Here is a 17,256-nt window from a genome sequence, read left to right as displayed (position 1 = left end):
AATGTCTACAAACGATACAAATGATCATCGTTGTTTGGAATAAGAGTTTCGTTGCCGTTGAAGTGAAACTCGCCGTTTGGATTGATCACTTGGTCGCGGAGAAATCCTGCTATCGTCTCTTGGATAGCTTTGATTCGGTCTTGTTGTAGGACCTTTTTCCTCGGCCATTCCGTCTTTAATTTGAAATAAATAAAAAAAGTATTAGTTATCTAAGTTATTCAATATAATTCAGGAGATAATGAAAAGAGACATGTAACGTACTCTGAGCGTCTCTGTGGGTGTTTGATTGACTTGTGCCATCATGAATTTGCACACGTAATATGCACATAGATTATTCCCCCTTCTTGTCTTAAACACCACTGTACGATATATATATAAAAATATTCACGACCACGACAATAAGAAGGCTAAAAGTTAACGAAAGTTTGTTAGCTAGTAGAACTTACTTGTGGATGTATTATGTTAAGCGGCGCTTTACATCCACTGAGATGTTCACGGTCAATGAATCTTTCCCAAACCCTATACACAGCCATTGTGGATCGTGAACTAATAATTATAGAGTCATATTATGATATTTTTTAGCTGAGATCGACATTACGTACCTTTGAATAATGTTTACCTTTTGTTGATAATTTTCTTGTGGTTTTCTCATTGAGTCAAAGATTATCAACCGGTTCTTGAGAATTTCAATGACCATGAGTATCCAGTGAAAGCTGTTTACACACATATATATAGTCAGTCCTATAATGTAAAATAAAATATGCATGCACTTAATAACTATATAACTCACTCGAAGTTGAAGGGGAAGAGTATTTTTTATTTTTCTTTTTGGTTCACAAAGAACCTCATAAGATTGGTGCAGACTTCTGTCTCATGATCTGCTGTCCACACTGCCTGCGGAGCCTTAAAAACAATATAAGGGTCAACGAACCCAATACTATTGTCATTTCTCATTCTGAGCTCTCTCATTTGGTGCCTGCATATATACATACAAATCCTAAGTGTGTAAGGATTATATACATGTAATTAAAGAAGTTAGAAGTATAATAAAAAGAAAAAAATATTTACAGACAAAAGCAGCTGACAAGAGATTTGTCAAGAGCGTCAAGGTGACATAATTGGTGCAATTCTTCGAACTGTACGTATATGAGGTCATCTCCACGGAAGTAGTGATGTTGTCTAATACGAATAGAAATCCAATTCTCTCCCCTTTTAGACGCCTCAATGCACCATTTGTTTATTGCAAACATTTGTGTGCCGAGCTCGTGTAAACGCTTAGGGTCGAATAGACTCCTGTCCGGTTCATATCTTGCCCTCCATCGATCAACTACCTCGGCTTTTTCAAATGTTTGGCATCCAAGAATGGCGGCAATTTCTTCCATATTTAAACCGCTCTATCCAAAGTAACGCTCAAGCGAGTCTAGCTCAGACAACGCTAAGGATTTCTTTAGCATCAAGTCTTCATTTGAGCCGTATTGATTTGGCACAATCAAAGGGGGCACCGGTTTTGATACTTCTCCGAGCTGTGGGACCCCCTTTCCTACTCTCTTCTTAGGCTGTGAAGACTTGACCAGAGACTGCTCATAGTCCGAAAATGCTGGCTTTTTCTGAGCTTCGTGTTGCTTCTTTTGATGGTCCGCCACCTTCTGCCTCAGTTCCGATGGCTTCACATAAAAGTACGGCTTTTCTGGGTTAAGCCGTTTTTTCCTATCCTCCTTTAATTTATCAAAAAATTGTTGGACCTCAGCTTTGGATGTAGCAATTACCTCCTCTTCACTCTTTTCGTAAGGTAATTTTTCTGGCGTCTTAGCTCTCTTTGCTGAGGCGGCCTTCTTTGGAGGTGGGACCGATGACTTCGGTCCTTCTTGGGCGGACCGCTTCTTACTACCTCGCTTTGGAGGCGAGGGGACCGACCGTGCACTCTTTGGAGAGGGCGGTGTAGGCGGTGGAGGTGGTGGGGCCGACCTTTTTGGCGTTGGAGAACGTGGTGGAGGAGTTGGAGACCTCGGTGGAGGAGGTAGAGACCGTGGTGGAGGCGGTGGTGGGGTCGGTGTGGCCGCCGCAGGTGTTGGAGGAGATCCAGCATTGTCACCGCCCGCAGCACTATGAAGCGCTGGGGAGAGAACTGGACTTAGGTTGGAGGAGTCCCTGCAAAGAAAACAATTACAAGTTTTGTGAGCAAATTTTTTTTAAATTTCAATACATAATAAATAATATAAGAAGTAAAATCACACACAAACCTATGTTGAGGAATAATTATGAAGCGCTTGCGCCAACAAATAAATGTCTTCTCAGCTTCACCTAAGGTCTTCTCTCCGTCTCCCCCTTCTATGTCTAGTGGCACATTGCCACAACCTTTCTCAACCCTATCAACTGAGACGCTAGCATATCCACCAGGTACTGGTCGATTATGGATTCTTCGAGTTCTCGTTCGGTCGATAGGGTTGACAACAGCGATAGCCACCTTTTTGCTTGCATTCCCATCTGGTACATGCAGCTCACAGGTAGTAAAAGCCTCTGTGACATCATCCACGGGGAAGTGTAGCTTCGTGTCATCCTGAATGGTTGGTACTTCCGTGGATGCGCAGCTGCTTTTCAACTGGCCTGGGGGCTAACATTGACCTCAGGCTGTGATGTACCTTGCCCTTTCGTCATTTGACTAAGTGCTGCTTGCACTTGCCTTTGAATCTCTGCCTGCATCCATTCTTCACGAGCTTTCTCGTGCTCTTGTGACTGCAGAACAAAAGCTTCCAGGCGACGGATCCGCTCTGCCTCCTCATCCTTCTTTCTCTGGCGGCTTCTGTAGGTATCTTGATCGGCTTGGAATGATTGCAGCCACGGAACTGCCCCATAGCCTCTCGTACGCCCACCGTGCTCAGGATTTTCAAGCGCATAGGTGAGTTCATCCTTCTCCCTGTTAGGCCTGAACTCACCAGCGCGCTAACCCAGCCACGGACCGGTGCTAAAGGGTCCAGCGCGCGCTAGGGCGGGCTCCTGAAATTTTCAGGACCCTTTAGCACCGGTTCCCACTATGGGCCGGTTTTAAAGGCCCTGTTTTTTAGTTTAGAGATTTTCAATTGTTTATATATACAGTTTATATTATAAATTGTATAGTAAATTAAATATTTTGCATAATGTTTTTTAAACAGTGACATATATTGTAATTTGTTTTAATGTACACATGAAAATTTTTAAACTTAAATATCTTATTGTATTTTTATAATTTTCAATGATTTTGTAATAAATGTTTAGTATTTTGTTAATGCAAAAATATATTATTCCAATAAATTTACAAAAACTATATTCAATCAACTGGAAATTTATTTTCACATCATATTGACGTAAAACTTTTTATTTTTGTTATTTATTACTAGGAATGCTAATTGGGTATAGTTTTCATCAAATAAAAAATCATATAAAAATATATATATCTTGATGAACACACCCTTTGACCGAACCCTAGATTGTCCCAAATGGAAAAGTCATGAATACAAAGTTTGCTACACTCATCAAGTTCTACATTTTGTCTAATGGTCAACTTTTCATTTGGAAAAGTTTGAACCACTGAATTTTGAATTTTCATAGAACTCATAGCCACGCAGCGGTTTCGGAACCCTAGATGGTCTCGAATGGAAAAGTCATGAATACCAATATTGTTCCACTCATCAAAATCTACATTTCATATATAGACCATTTTTACATTTGACAAAGTTTTGGGAAGGTGTAGTTGAAAATCCACAATTGACACATATAGTTTCATTTAGTTTGTGTGAGATTCAAGAATTGGTGGGTATTGTTAACTTAAACTTTCTCAAATGGAAAAATTGTGTATATAAAAAGTTTAGATATTGATGATATCTAACAACTTGGTATTCAAAATTTTTTCATTTGAAGTAATTTAGTTTGTCATTTGTCCAAGTTTGACCAATACCCGTCTTGGATTTTGAACAAATGTGCTTAGGATTGGCTCAAATTTATCCAAATGGAAAAATGGTCAATATATCAAATGTAGATCTTGATGATCTCTAACTACTTTGTATTCAAACTTTTTTCATTTGAAGTCATCAAATGGGCCATTTGACCAAGTTTGACCAAAGTCAAAGCATTGGTTTTTACAAACACACCCTTTGACCGAACCCTAGATTGTCCCAAATGGAAAAGTCATGAATACAAAGTTTGCTACACTCATCAAGTTCTACATTTTGTCTAATGGTCAACTTTTCATTTGAAAAAGTTTGAACCACTGAATTTTGAATTTTCATAGAACTCATAGCCACGCAGTGGTTTCGGAACCCTAGATGGTCTCAAATGGAAAAGTCATGAATACCAATATTGTTCCACTCATCAAAATCTACATTTCATATATAGACCATTTTTGCATTTGATAAAGTTTTGGGAAGGTGTAGTTGAAAATCCACAATTGACACATATAGTTTCATTTAGTTTGTGTGAGATTCAAGAATTGGTGGGTATTGTTAACTTAAACTTTCTCAAATGGAAAAATTGTGTATATAAAAAGTTTAGATATTGATGATATCTAACAACTTGACATTCAAAATTTTTTCATTTGAAGTAATTTAGTTTATCATTTGACCAAGTTTGACCAAAACCCGTCTTGGATTTTGAACGAATGTGCTTAGGATTGGCTCAAATTTATCCAAATGGAAAAATGGTCAATATATCAAATGTAGATCTTGATGATCTCTAACAACTTTGTATTCAAACTTTTTTCATTTGAAGTCATCAAATGGGCCATTTGAACAAGTTTGACCAAAGTCAAAGCATTGGTTTTTACAAACACACCCTTTGACCGAACCCTAGATTGTCCCAAATGGAAAAGTCATGAATATAAAGTTTGCTACACTCATCAAGTTCTACATTTTGTCTAATGGTCAACTTTTCATTTGAAAAAGTTTTAACCACTGAATTTTGAATTTTCATAGAACTCATAGCCACGCAGCGGTTTCGGAACCCTAGATGGTCTCGAATGGAAAAGTCATGAATACCAATATTGTTCCACTCATCAAAATCTACATTTCATATATAGACCATTTTTGCATTTGACAAAGTTTTGGGAAGGTGTAGTTGAAAATCCACAATTGACACATATAGTCATGACAATTTTTGCATTTGATGACCTCTAACAATTAGAGAAGTCATGAATACAAACTCATGAATACAAATTTTGTTACACACATCAAAATTCATAATTCTCAAATATAGTTTCATACAAAGTCAAGCCGACACAACAGTGAACTTCTTCTTGACGTATGACCCTTGGTTATGATCCTGCCGTAACCATGGAGTATCCTCATTGTTTGACAGAATGCTTGGGTCTTTGTTGACTATGAAGGGCGGAATTCGATCATCCCTTTCATAATCGCTTGACATGTCTGACTTGTCCTCAATTCCGACAATGTTTCTTTTCCCAGAAAGGACAATGTGGCGCTTTGGCTCATTGATGATTGAGTGCTCATCATTTTTTCCTCTCTTTGGTTTCGTAGACATATCTTTGACATAGAACACCTGACTCACGTCTGCAGCAAGGACGAATGGTTCGTCTTTGAACCCACTATTGTTAAGGTCCACGGTTGTCATCCCATACTCCTTGTCGACTGTTACCCCACCTCCGGTCATCTTCACCCATTGGCACCGGAACAAAGGAACTTTAAAATTAGCTGCATAGACTAGTTCCCATATGTCTTCTATGCGTCCATAATATGTTTGTCTGTTCCCATTTGGATCCATGGCATCCACGCGTACACCACTATTTTGGTTGGTGCTCCTTTTATCTTGGCCAACTGTGTAAAATGTGTTACCATTTATCTCGTACCATTTGTATGTGAGGACATGCCATGATGGTTGCCTGGCCAACAAATAAAGCTGCTCATCAATGTTTTCATCACCTTGACATTTTTTGCGCAACCAATCGCCAAAAGTTTCCATGTGCTGACGCATTATCCAAGCTTCATTCTTCCCGGGCCACTGGGACCGTAGGAAATCTTTGTGTACCTCAACATATGGTTCCACCAATGAGGAGTTCTGGAGAACTGTGTAGTGTGCTTTATTGAAGTAATCGTCTCCCGTACCAATATATGTTTTCTTCCCAAGTGTTCCCTTTCCGCTGAGTCTGCCCTCGTGTCGAGATTCAGGAATGCCAATTGGGTCAAGGTCTGGAATAAAGTCAACACAGAACTCTATGACCTCCTCTGTTCCGTAGCCCTTGGCAATACTTCCTTCTAGCCGGGAACGACTATGGACATATTTCTTTAGAACACCCTTGAATCTCTCGAAGGGGAACATGTTGTGTAGGAACACAGGACCGAGAATACGAATCTCTTTGACCAGATGAACTAGGAGGTGTGTCATGATATCGAAGAAGGATGGAGGGAACACCAACTCAAAGCTGACGAGACATTGAACGACATCATTCTACAGAGTAGCTAGTTGCTCTGGATTGATTGCCTTCTGAGAAATTGCATTGAGGAATGCACATAGCTTTACGGTGGCTAGACATACGTGTGGAGGTAGAATTCCTCTTAAAACGACCGGCAGCAATTGCGTCATTAGAACGTGACAGTCATGGGACTTCAAGTTCAGGAATTTCTTCTCTGGCACATTAATTATTCCCTTAATATTGGAGGAGAATCCAGATGGGACCTTGATGCTGCTAAGACATTCAAACATGCTTTCCTTCTCTTCTTTGCTCAGAGTGTAGCTAGCAGGGCTTAAGTAATGACGTCCATCATCTGTCTTTTCTGGATGCAGGTTGTCTCGTTCTTTCATGCGCTGCAAGTCTTGTCGTGCTTCAAGTGAATCCTTAGACTTCCCGTAGACACCCATGAATCCGAGCAAGTTCACACAAAGATTCTTTGTCAGGTGCATCACGTCGATCGCGTTGCGGACCTCTAGGACATTCCAGTAAGGTAGCTCCCAAAGTATGGATTTCTTCTTCCACATGGGTACGTGTCCCTTAGCATCCTTGGGAATAGGTTCGCTGCCTCGTCCCTTTCCAAATACCACTTTTATATCCTTGACCATTTCGAGTACATCATCCCCGGTTCAATTGAGAGGTTTGGTCCGGTGGTCTGCCATGCCTTTAAAATGCTTGCCTTTCTTTCGTACTGGGTGGTTCATAGGAAGAAACCGACGGTGGCCAAGGTACACGACCTTTCGACATTTTTTCAAAAATACACAGTCAAGGTCTTCATAACAATGTGTGCATGCATTATATCCCTTGTTTGACTGGCCCCAAAGATTACTCAGAGTTGGCCAATCATTGATTGTTACAAACAGCAATGCTCGCAGGTCAAAGTGCTCTTGTTTGTACTCATCCCACACGCGAACTCCTGGTTTGCTCCATAAAAGTTGAAGTTCCTCAACTAATGGCCTTAGGTAGACATCTATGTCATTGCCAGGTTGCTTCGGTCCTTGGATAAGCACCGGCATCATAATAAACTTCCGCTTCATGCATAGCCATGGAGGAAGGTTGTAGATACATAGAGTAACTGGCCAAGTGCTGTGACTACTGCTCTGCTCACCGAAAGGATTCATACCATCTGTACTTAAGGCGAACCGCAAGTTTCTAGCATCATCTGCAAAATCTAGGAATTCTCTGTCTATCGCTCTCCACTGGGATCCATCGGCAGGGTGTCTCAGCATATTGTCTATCTTACGGTCTTCTTTATGCCACCGCAACAACTTTGCATTGTCCTTATTTCTGAACAGACGTTTTAATCGTGGTATTATAGGAGCATACCACATAACCTTGGCTGGAATTTTCTTCCTATGACGTTCTTCACCCTCAACATCGCCAAGATCATCTCGTCTAATCTTATACCGTGATGCCTTACATACTGGACATGCATCCAAATTCTCGTATTCCTCCCCACGGTAGAGGATGCAGTCATTAGGACATGCGTGTATCTTCTGGATTTCTAATCCCAAAGGGCAGACAACCTGTTTTGCTTCATACGTAGTGGTGGGCAATTCGTTGCCTTTCGGAAGCATCTTTTTTACGATCTTCAATAACTACCCAAATGCCTTGTCAGATGTACCATTCTTTGCCTTCCATTGCAGCAATTCTAGTGTGGTACCCAGCTTTTTTTGCCCCTCTTCAGCGGTGGGATATAGCGATTTCCTGTGGTCCTCTAGCATGCGCTCGAACTTGGCTTTCTCTTTATCACTTTCACATTCTCTTTGTGCATCACGGATGGCATCACCAAAAGCATCATCGCCCCGATCATCTTCTGCCGCAACCTCTTCTTCATTATCTCCCCCCATTGCAACATCATTGAAGCCACCGTACTGAGCAATAATATTGGCATGGTCCAATTCTTCTTCTTCTTCTTCTTCACCTTCATCCATTATAATCCCGCTTTCTCCATGTTTGGTCCAACAAATATAGTTTGGTACGAAACCAGACTTTAATAAGTGTGAATGAAGAGTTCTTGAGTTAGAATATTCCGTCAAATTCTTGCACACGGCACATGGACAGCACATGAAACCGTCCCTCTTATTTGACTCGGCCACACTTAAGAAATAGTGCACGCCATTAATGAACTCTTCGGAGCGCCGATCGGCATTATACATCCAATTACGTGTTACCATCTGCATTAAATATAACATATATATTATGAAAACCATGCACACATATAATTTCTCATCTTATTGCACAATATGTCTAAGATACATAGTTGATTAATTTAGGAAAGCTTGGCTACAACAAATACAATCGCAACTAGCACTAAAAAAACCAAAACTAAAATGCATTTAAGCAACATAATTAGTTCGTGTCCGATCCCAACTATAATAGATAGATCATTCGCTTGATCAACATCATTGAACTCCTTTCGTCGGCTCACTGCCTCACCACCTTCAGCCTCAACCACCTGTGCAAAAGATTTCTTAATGTGTTCGATGTATTCTTCCTCCTAGTACCAGCCTGTACATCCGCCGGTACCGTCCCACTGAAATTAAAAGAGAGAATTAAAAAAATATGCACATATATAAGCAAATGTCTGGAAATAACTCACATTACGATTTGGACACTTGTAGAATATACGACCCTTGTTTACTCCCTCTTTCGACACTTTGTACTCCATCAAAATCTTCTGCCCACACTTGCCACAAGTAATGAGAGGGAGTTCCGGACGGTATCGCTTTTGAACCCGTTGAGAGACCGAAGACCCGATCACGGTTGCCATCTACTATCCATACTCAATTTTTAAACAATTATAAATTTCACATTTACTAGTAAACATGTATGATACAATGGATATTATATGTAGTAATAAAAATACATCAAGTGATATTAACAAACCAATTAATTTGAACTATCCTACTTTCTAAGATCATAAAAATATACTATAATTCATTCTTGCAAACTACATTAATACTAGATCAACCATGAAATATGATATATATATATATATGGATACTAATTCATGTGAATGGTTCAAAATAACAACGTGGATTTGAGCTAAAAATAATGGGAACATCACAAGCCAAAAACAACATGAAAAAGACAAGAAAGACAAAAGTTAGTCACCTCCAAACACGAAGAAACGATGATGGAGTCGAAGAAGATCAACAATGGGCGTCGGAGACGAAGAACAAATGAGGAAGAAGAAGCTCCAAGAACAACAATGGTGAATGGTGCTCTCGGTTTCAAATGGGCAGAGAGGAGGAGTGATCCGGCCTATAAACCGGACCTTTAGAACCGGTTCAGAAACAAAACCGGTGCTAAAGGGTCACCCTTTAGCACCGGTTTGTAACACAAACCGGTGCTAAAGGCTTTGCCTCGGCCCGTGGCGCTGGCCGGTGCTAAAGGGGACCCTTTAGCACCGGTTGGTAACACGAACCGGTTCTAAAGGGTCTCTGCCCCGACAGCATCTGTCAGTAGCCGTTGGGCAGGACCCTTTAGCACCGGTTCGTGTTACGAACCGGTGTTAAAGGGGTCTTTAACCCGAGCCGCAAAAAGGCCGAGGTTTTTGGCCATTTTGGACATCGACCAATGCCTCATTCTGTAGTAGTGTTGAGAGCGGTCAAGGAAGGTGCCGACGTCTCCCTAGGTGACTAAGGCCGCAGGTTCCTCCTTCCAGTGAGCGAGAACTGGGCGAACACCCTAGACGAAGTATTTGCGGGCAGCACATTCAGGTTCAAGCACCATAGCACCATGGTGCATAGGCGGCAGTGCCGGTGGTGCCGCCACTACCGGATTGGGGGGTTTGCCGTGTGCCTGGGGCACACGGCAAAGCCCAAATAGCTCACGGCGAAGGCTTTGCCGTGTGTTGCTCACGGCGAAGAACACACGGCAAATTCTCCCACGGTAAACTTTAACTTTGCTCACGGCGAAATTGCGGGCACACGGCGAAGTTTTGCCGTGAGTCAACACTGACTCACGGCAAAAAAAAGGTGACGGAAGGCGTGAAACGGTGGGGGACGGTTTGACGGCAGCGTTTGCCGTGTGTTGCACACGGTAAACCTTTGCCGTGAGCTAGAGTGGGCACACGGTAAAAATTATAATGAATTTTTTATTTTTTTTAAAGAGGGTTTGCCGTGTGTCTACATGGTAGCACACGGCAAACATTGAATCTTTGCCGTGTGCTACCATGCAGGCACACGGCAAAGTCTCAATGTTTGCCGTGTGTCAGGGTGGGCACACGGCAAACCCCCTTCCCAGGTATGGACTAGGCGGCCTGGTAGGCGGGTTTGTCGTGTGCTATGGTCATAGCACACGGTAAAGATTGGTTTTTGCCGTGTGTTATGGCTCTAGCACACGACAAACCCCCTTTCCAGTTTTTTTTTGTTTTTGCAGCCACATGTATCATAGCACAACTTACATTAATCACACATAGCACACAAATATCACAATATATCACACACTTGCCACAATAACCACGATATACCAAATCTCTCACATACATATAACGTACATGTCACATACATAAACACATGTTCATCACCAAGTCCATCACAAGTCTGAGGAAACCACAAGTTCAACAACACGTCCGATAAAACGACAAATTCCATGAACAAACTACAAGTTCACCAACCGAATCCATCTCGTCTGCCCCATGAATCGCCTGGAGGTTGGTACGGATTGACATGGTCGCTCCACCCACCGTCTTGAGGACTTTGCTCATTGGGCGCTTGAGTAGAACCCTGGGAGTGAAGCTGCACAAAGGATGAGACAAACGTGTCATAAGTGAATTTTGAGATTAAATACTTGAAGTTGAAGATATATATAGTGGTTTCAAATGAAAATTTTGGCAGCACCTCCCCTGCACGGGGAGGTTCCCAAGACCTGCAAGAAAAGCATCAGCACGAAGGCCGACAAGCACAGCGGCACGATGGCCGGCCGACATCCACAGCGGCTCGATGGCACGCAACCACAATTACATCTACATCTACAAAGGTAGAGATTGCATGGTTAAGTGAAGTGAAACTCACTGGGCTAGGTCCACCTAAAGCGGGTGGAACGTACAAGTTTGGTGGCGGAGGTGCTCCCATCTGAGCCCCAAGAGTTCGCATGTAGATGGCCATCTCCCTGTACTGTGTCTCTAACTCGGTGATCCTGACTTCCTTTTGCGAAAGCTGGGCCTACAAGGTTGAACACTTGTGTTACAAAGCTATGTTATGATTGAACGATTGAGCGTGAATGAAACAGTGAGAACCTGGAGGTTGGTGATGATGCAGTCGGCTGCGGTCGGCCTCGAGCGTACCCCAGAGCTGCTTTGGCCCTGGCGCCTGTCCTTTGCTCTGATCTGGGAGAGAGTAGGAGTCCTCGAGGAGTCAATCAAGGGGTCGGCAACCCAGTACCGCCCATGTTGCTTGCCTCCCCCTGCCCTCATGGCTGCTTCTCCACTAATGGCCTCATTATAGGGATCGAAGTCAGGGCCATGGATCGCATGTGCTGAATCACAGTATGAGCTGATCCGGCTATGGATGGTGGAGTTGGTGTACGCCTCAGGAGGGTCGTCCGGGCTGTAGGTGATGTCGGCTGTTGCCTTCCCCTTCTTGGACAGAGCATAGGCCCCCAACGGGCCTATATCCTGCCCAGGGTGTGCGGCTTCCTGCGAAAAAAACAAGAAGATGATTAGAGGGTATGCACATATGTCCGTTAGAATAAATAAATAAATCCTTATACTTACATATCTTTCTCTGTATTCCTCGAGGGTAAGGCTCCCTTGATGGTGTGATGGACCTGGCATCTTTCTGCGTCGCACGCGGGCAGCGTCGTGCTGGTCCCGCCATTCCTGGCTGCACCACCAGTCCACCATCATTTCCCAGCACATCCCTTTGCCCTCCACCCAATGCGGTGGCACCTACACGTGATCAAGAACATGAAATTTAACAAGACCAAATTAACGTTACTTAAACTACCAAGAAATTAATGTTACTTACAAGCATGAACTGTTCCTTGGTCAGTGTAGTGTCCCTGGCGACATCTTTGTGTATCTTCACATGCTCGTACTGGGCCTTGTAATTTATGATTGCCTGGATGCGCGCCTCGTAGTGCATGTCCTTGATGCTCTTGACACATTTTGTTCCAAAAATGTGATTGGCCTGTTCCTCATATTCGGGCTCCACTCTAAAGAAATCCTGCATGTACACGTGATGTAGACAGTCATTATGTATAGAAGGACTAAAGAATGTGAAGTGGTGAGCAAGTGCGAGGAATTCTTACCCACATCTCCTTGATCACCCTCAAGGCCTTGTTGTCGAAGTTCCTGCCAAGTACATCTGTGGTATCCGGCACGCCTCCGTAGTGCTGAAATGTCCATGCCGCCTCCGGAGCCCCCGCAAGAGTGACCACGCCAGGGAAGTGCAACCTGCACAAGCCACCAAGGATGGTACTAGGGTGTCGTTGGTGAGCAACACCCGCTACTAGTACCTTAAAGGACCTGCACAAGTGGTTAACCAAAATTAGTAGTTCATATTGTGAATTTGAACATAAGGAATGTCGAAGTAGTGCTTTGAAACATACTTTTGCCCTCGTGGCCGAATCAATGGGCGATGGTCGATGAATATCGGTCGATTGGGAAGCTAATTGGGACCTCGTTGCCAGATATCTGGCGGGGCCCCGTCGTCCTTGTCCTCGTCCTCCTCCTCCTCCTCCTGCTCCTGCTCCTACTCCTCGTGCGCCCCGGTGGTCGTCTCCTGCTCCTCCTGCTCCCAGGTGGGCGTCTCCTGCTGCTGCACCGTGGGTGTCTCCCCCTGAAGACTGCTAACGCTCCTGGTCCTCCTGCTCGAGGTTCGCCTCGACCGGCTCCTCGACCTGCTCCCCGACCCCTCAGGCTGCTCCTGAGGCTCCTCCCTCGGTCGGGCGTACCGTGACCTCACGTTCCTCATGCCGCCCACCATCTTTGTTCAGTGACCTGCATGTAAGAAGAGTAAATCAGTAACCACAATTAAACAACATGTACTTAGATAGAGATGCAAATTAAGGATAACATAATATTACATGTATTAGAAATAATCATCATCTTCATAACCGACATCCGGTGCATCCTCCATCTCATCATCTGTACCAGCCATGTCTAGGTACTCATCACTAACTAGAGGAGCATCGATATCGTTATTGTCATTGTCTAAGCATAACTGCTCAAGTAATTGTAAGTCCCTCACATCTTCAACCTCAACGTCATCGTCATCTTCAACAACAATGGCCACATCCATGGCTTCAGTTAAGTCTATCACAAAAGTCCCTTCTAGACCCTCTTCTTGATAGAACTCCCCTTCATATGTGTCCGTGTCAAGGTTGTAATCTTCCTTGTTTGGTACCGGTACTCCACCGTGCGGCGATACCTTGTGCACAACATCCCAACCCTTAAGACGTGCATCGGTTTTGCACGGGTACGACGTATAATAAACTTGTGTGTCCTGTTGGGCCACAATGTATACATCATCTCCTAGTAAGACGGAATCCTGTCGAATTTCGACTAGCCCAAGATTAGGCGTCCGTCTTGTTACTTCAGGGTCAAACCAATGGCATTTGAATATGACGGATTTAATATCTTTGCAACCATGAAACGTGAGTTCGTATATGTCTTCAATTCTTCCATAATAGTCCATCCCATTTTGGCCGGGTGTGAAAACTCCAGTATTTGTCGTTTTTCGGTTAGGACGACTTTGCTCGTGCCTTGTTGTGTGGAAGCGATATCCATTGACGTCATAACCGGCATATGACATGACCCTGTGTGCACAACCATGGGCAACCTGTCTTAACTCGGCGCTCATAAGCACATCGGTTTGGCTCTGCAAGGTGAAGAAGGATAGTACATTATATTACCCACTCGTACCATATACTTGCAGTGTGATACTAAGTACACGAGGGAAAGTACCTTTTCTTGGAACCAAGAAATGAAATCAGGACTTCCAGTGCGTGCACCGTGTTTAAGAAGTGTATCAAGCTCTTGTGGGGTTGGTTCCCTTGATCGACGCCAGAATTCATTTTGAAATTGCCTGCATCGTTGGGGGACAAAGGGGTTGGATGCAAATAGTGCATATACGGCACCAATGAGAAACAAAGTGGTATAGAACTTACTGCATGTATGGATGCACCTCATCAAGATTGGTCAACACATATAGCATTATAGTGTGCCACTCTTGACTCGTCCACCTCTTGGGAGTGCCTTCACTTAGACTTCCGAGTTGGCCTCGGAACAAGCTAAGGTTGCATTCATTTTCGTTGGCATTGTAACGAGGGAGTGGATTATGCATGCTAGGAAGGTTCTCATTATAGTATGATGTTGTGAAGTTCGACGCCTCCTCAGTGATGTAAGCCTCTGACATCGAAGCCTCAATCTTGGATTTATTCCTGCATTTTCTCCGAAGGAACTTGAAGCATCTCTCGATTGGGTAGCACCAACGGCCCTGGACAGGGCCCCCCATCCTTGCCTCATACGGGAGATGCATAATCAAATGCTGCATTGGAAGGAAGAAGCCAGGTGGAAAGATCTTCTCCAACTTACATACCAACACAGGTGCCGCTGCTTCCAAGGCTAGCAACACGGACCGAGATACCTCCTTGGCACAAAGCTGGCGGAAGAAGTAGCTTAACTCTGCCAGCACGACCCAAATGTGGTCAGGGACATAGCCTCGAACCATCACCGGAAGAAGCCGCTCAATCCAAATGTGGTAGTCATGACTCTTCATCCCTAAGACTCGCAGAGTATCTAAGTTCACTCCCCTCCTCAGATTTGCTGCATATCCATCAGGGAACATTAATGTCTTTATCCATTCAAGTACTTCCCTCCTATGCTTCCTGGCCAAGACAAAATCGGCCTTAGGCCTACTTCAATTCTTGCGGCCAGCAGGAGGCCGCATCTCCTGACTTGGCCTATCACACAACATTGCCAGATCCACTCTAGCCTTAACATTGTCCTTTGACTTATCAGAAATGTCCATCATTGTTGCCCAAAGTGCCTCGGCGACATTCTTTTCAGTGTGCATTACATCAATGTGATGTGGCACAAGAAGGTCATCATAATACGGGAGCCTCGTCAAACCTGACCTATGAGTCCACATATGTTTCTCACCATATCCCTCAAATTTGCCATCCTTTTTATTGAAAACAAGAGCATCTATCTGAGCATGAACCTCGGCGCAAGTTGACATGCGCGGTGGAGGGTCCATGACTTCGACACCTTTCGTAGAGTTCTTGGTGTCTTTTCTAAACGAATGCTCAAGAGGGAGGAATTGACGATGTTTGTCGAACGACAAAAACTTGCCACCATTCTTCAACCAGAAGAACCTCACACGGTCCTTGCATACTGGACATCCCAACTTCCCATGAACACACCAACCACAGAATATCCCATATGCTAGGAAGTCATGCATGGAGTACTGGTACCAAACATGCATTGTGAAGTTTGTCTTCGTAGCTTGGTCGTACGTCAGTACCCCTTCATCCCAAGCTTTGATCAAATCATCAATCAACGGCTCTATCCACACACCCATATGTTTCCCCGGGTGTTCAGGAATTACCAACGACAAGAAGATCATGCGTCGTTGCAAGATGACGCCGGGGGGGGGGAGATTGAGTGGGACAACAAACACGGGCCAACAAGTGTACGGGGCAGCCAATAGTTCGTAGGGATTGAAGCCATCTGTTGCAAGTGCAACACGTACATTACGAGCCTCTGCAGCTTTCTCCCGATGAATACCATCGAAATGGGTCCATGCTTCACCATCGGATGGATGTACCATCTTGTCAGGATTATATCGACGGCCATTTTTGTGCCACGTCATCTGCTTTGCGGTCTCCTCGGTCATGTATAGCCGTTGAAGCCTCGGTAAGAAGGGAAGGTACCGTAGGATCTTAGCGGGGATGTCCAGCTGCCGAGTGCTACCATCACCGGACTCTACCTCTAGGAACCTAGAGGAGCCACACTCTGGACAATACTTTGCATTCTCATATTGTTTCCTGAATAGGATGCAGCCTTTCGGACAAGCATGTATCTTCTCATATGGCATCTTTAGTGCACGAAGAAGTTTCTGTGAGTCGTACATGCTCTTCGGCAGAACATGACCCGCCGGAAGCAATGTGCCAATAATTGTCAGCAAGTCGTCGAAGTGTTGTCGACTCATGCTACACCTAGACTTGAAGTCCATCACACGACCAATGGCATCGAGCTGTGAGACTGATGTATGGCCGTGTAGGGGTTTCTGAGCCGAGTCCAGCATGTCATAATATGCCTTGGCGGTAGGCTCGGGATCCTCGTCCGTAACTCCTCCAACAAAGTTTCCGTGACCAAAGTCATCTAACATGTCTGCTACCCCACCATCATCATCAAAACCATCGACACGTGGTCTCACAACCTCCTCCCTCGTGCGATCACCTTCACCGTGGTAGGTCCATCGGGTATAGCCCTGCATAAACCCAAACTTGCAAAGATGCTGCCCCATGACCTCCTTCGTACGCTTCCGCGTGTTTGCACACTTCACGCATGGACACCAGGTCATACGGGCTCCTTTAGCCCTGGCGAATGCTTGCTCTAAGAAAGCCTCGGTCTTCTCAATCCATTCCAAGGAGATGTCTCTCTGACTTGGGCGGCCAGTGTACATCCACTGACGGTCATCCATCCTCTAACATATCATGCAGTAATGTAAGAACAGAATGCATCTACACGATAGCCCTATTAACTAATAGGTGAGGATAGGTCCTAATCCCACCCGAGGATGCGTAGATGGAGTTAGTTTCCATGTCAACTCCGATCTGAGACGAAATTTCGGCTGCCCCTCCCCGCT

General features: G+C 44.2%; 1 long non-coding RNA gene across 1 annotated transcript; it reads right to left on the bottom strand.

The window, feature by feature from the left end:
- LOC110433125 lies at positions 10,897–11,597 on the bottom strand. Its single transcript, XR_002450529.1, has 2 exons — positions 11,455–11,597; positions 10,897–11,178 (listed from the first exon to the last, which is right to left on the bottom strand). It is a non-coding gene; the product is annotated as an uncharacterized LOC110433125 (long non-coding RNA).

Source organism: Sorghum bicolor, chromosome 2, assembly GCF_000003195.3.
Source record: "Sorghum bicolor cultivar BTx623 chromosome 2, Sorghum_bicolor_NCBIv3, whole genome shotgun sequence".
In the NCBI taxonomy this organism is placed as follows: domain Eukaryota; kingdom Viridiplantae; phylum Streptophyta; class Magnoliopsida; order Poales; family Poaceae; genus Sorghum; species Sorghum bicolor.
This window is presented reverse-complemented; position numbering and strand designations above follow the sequence as displayed.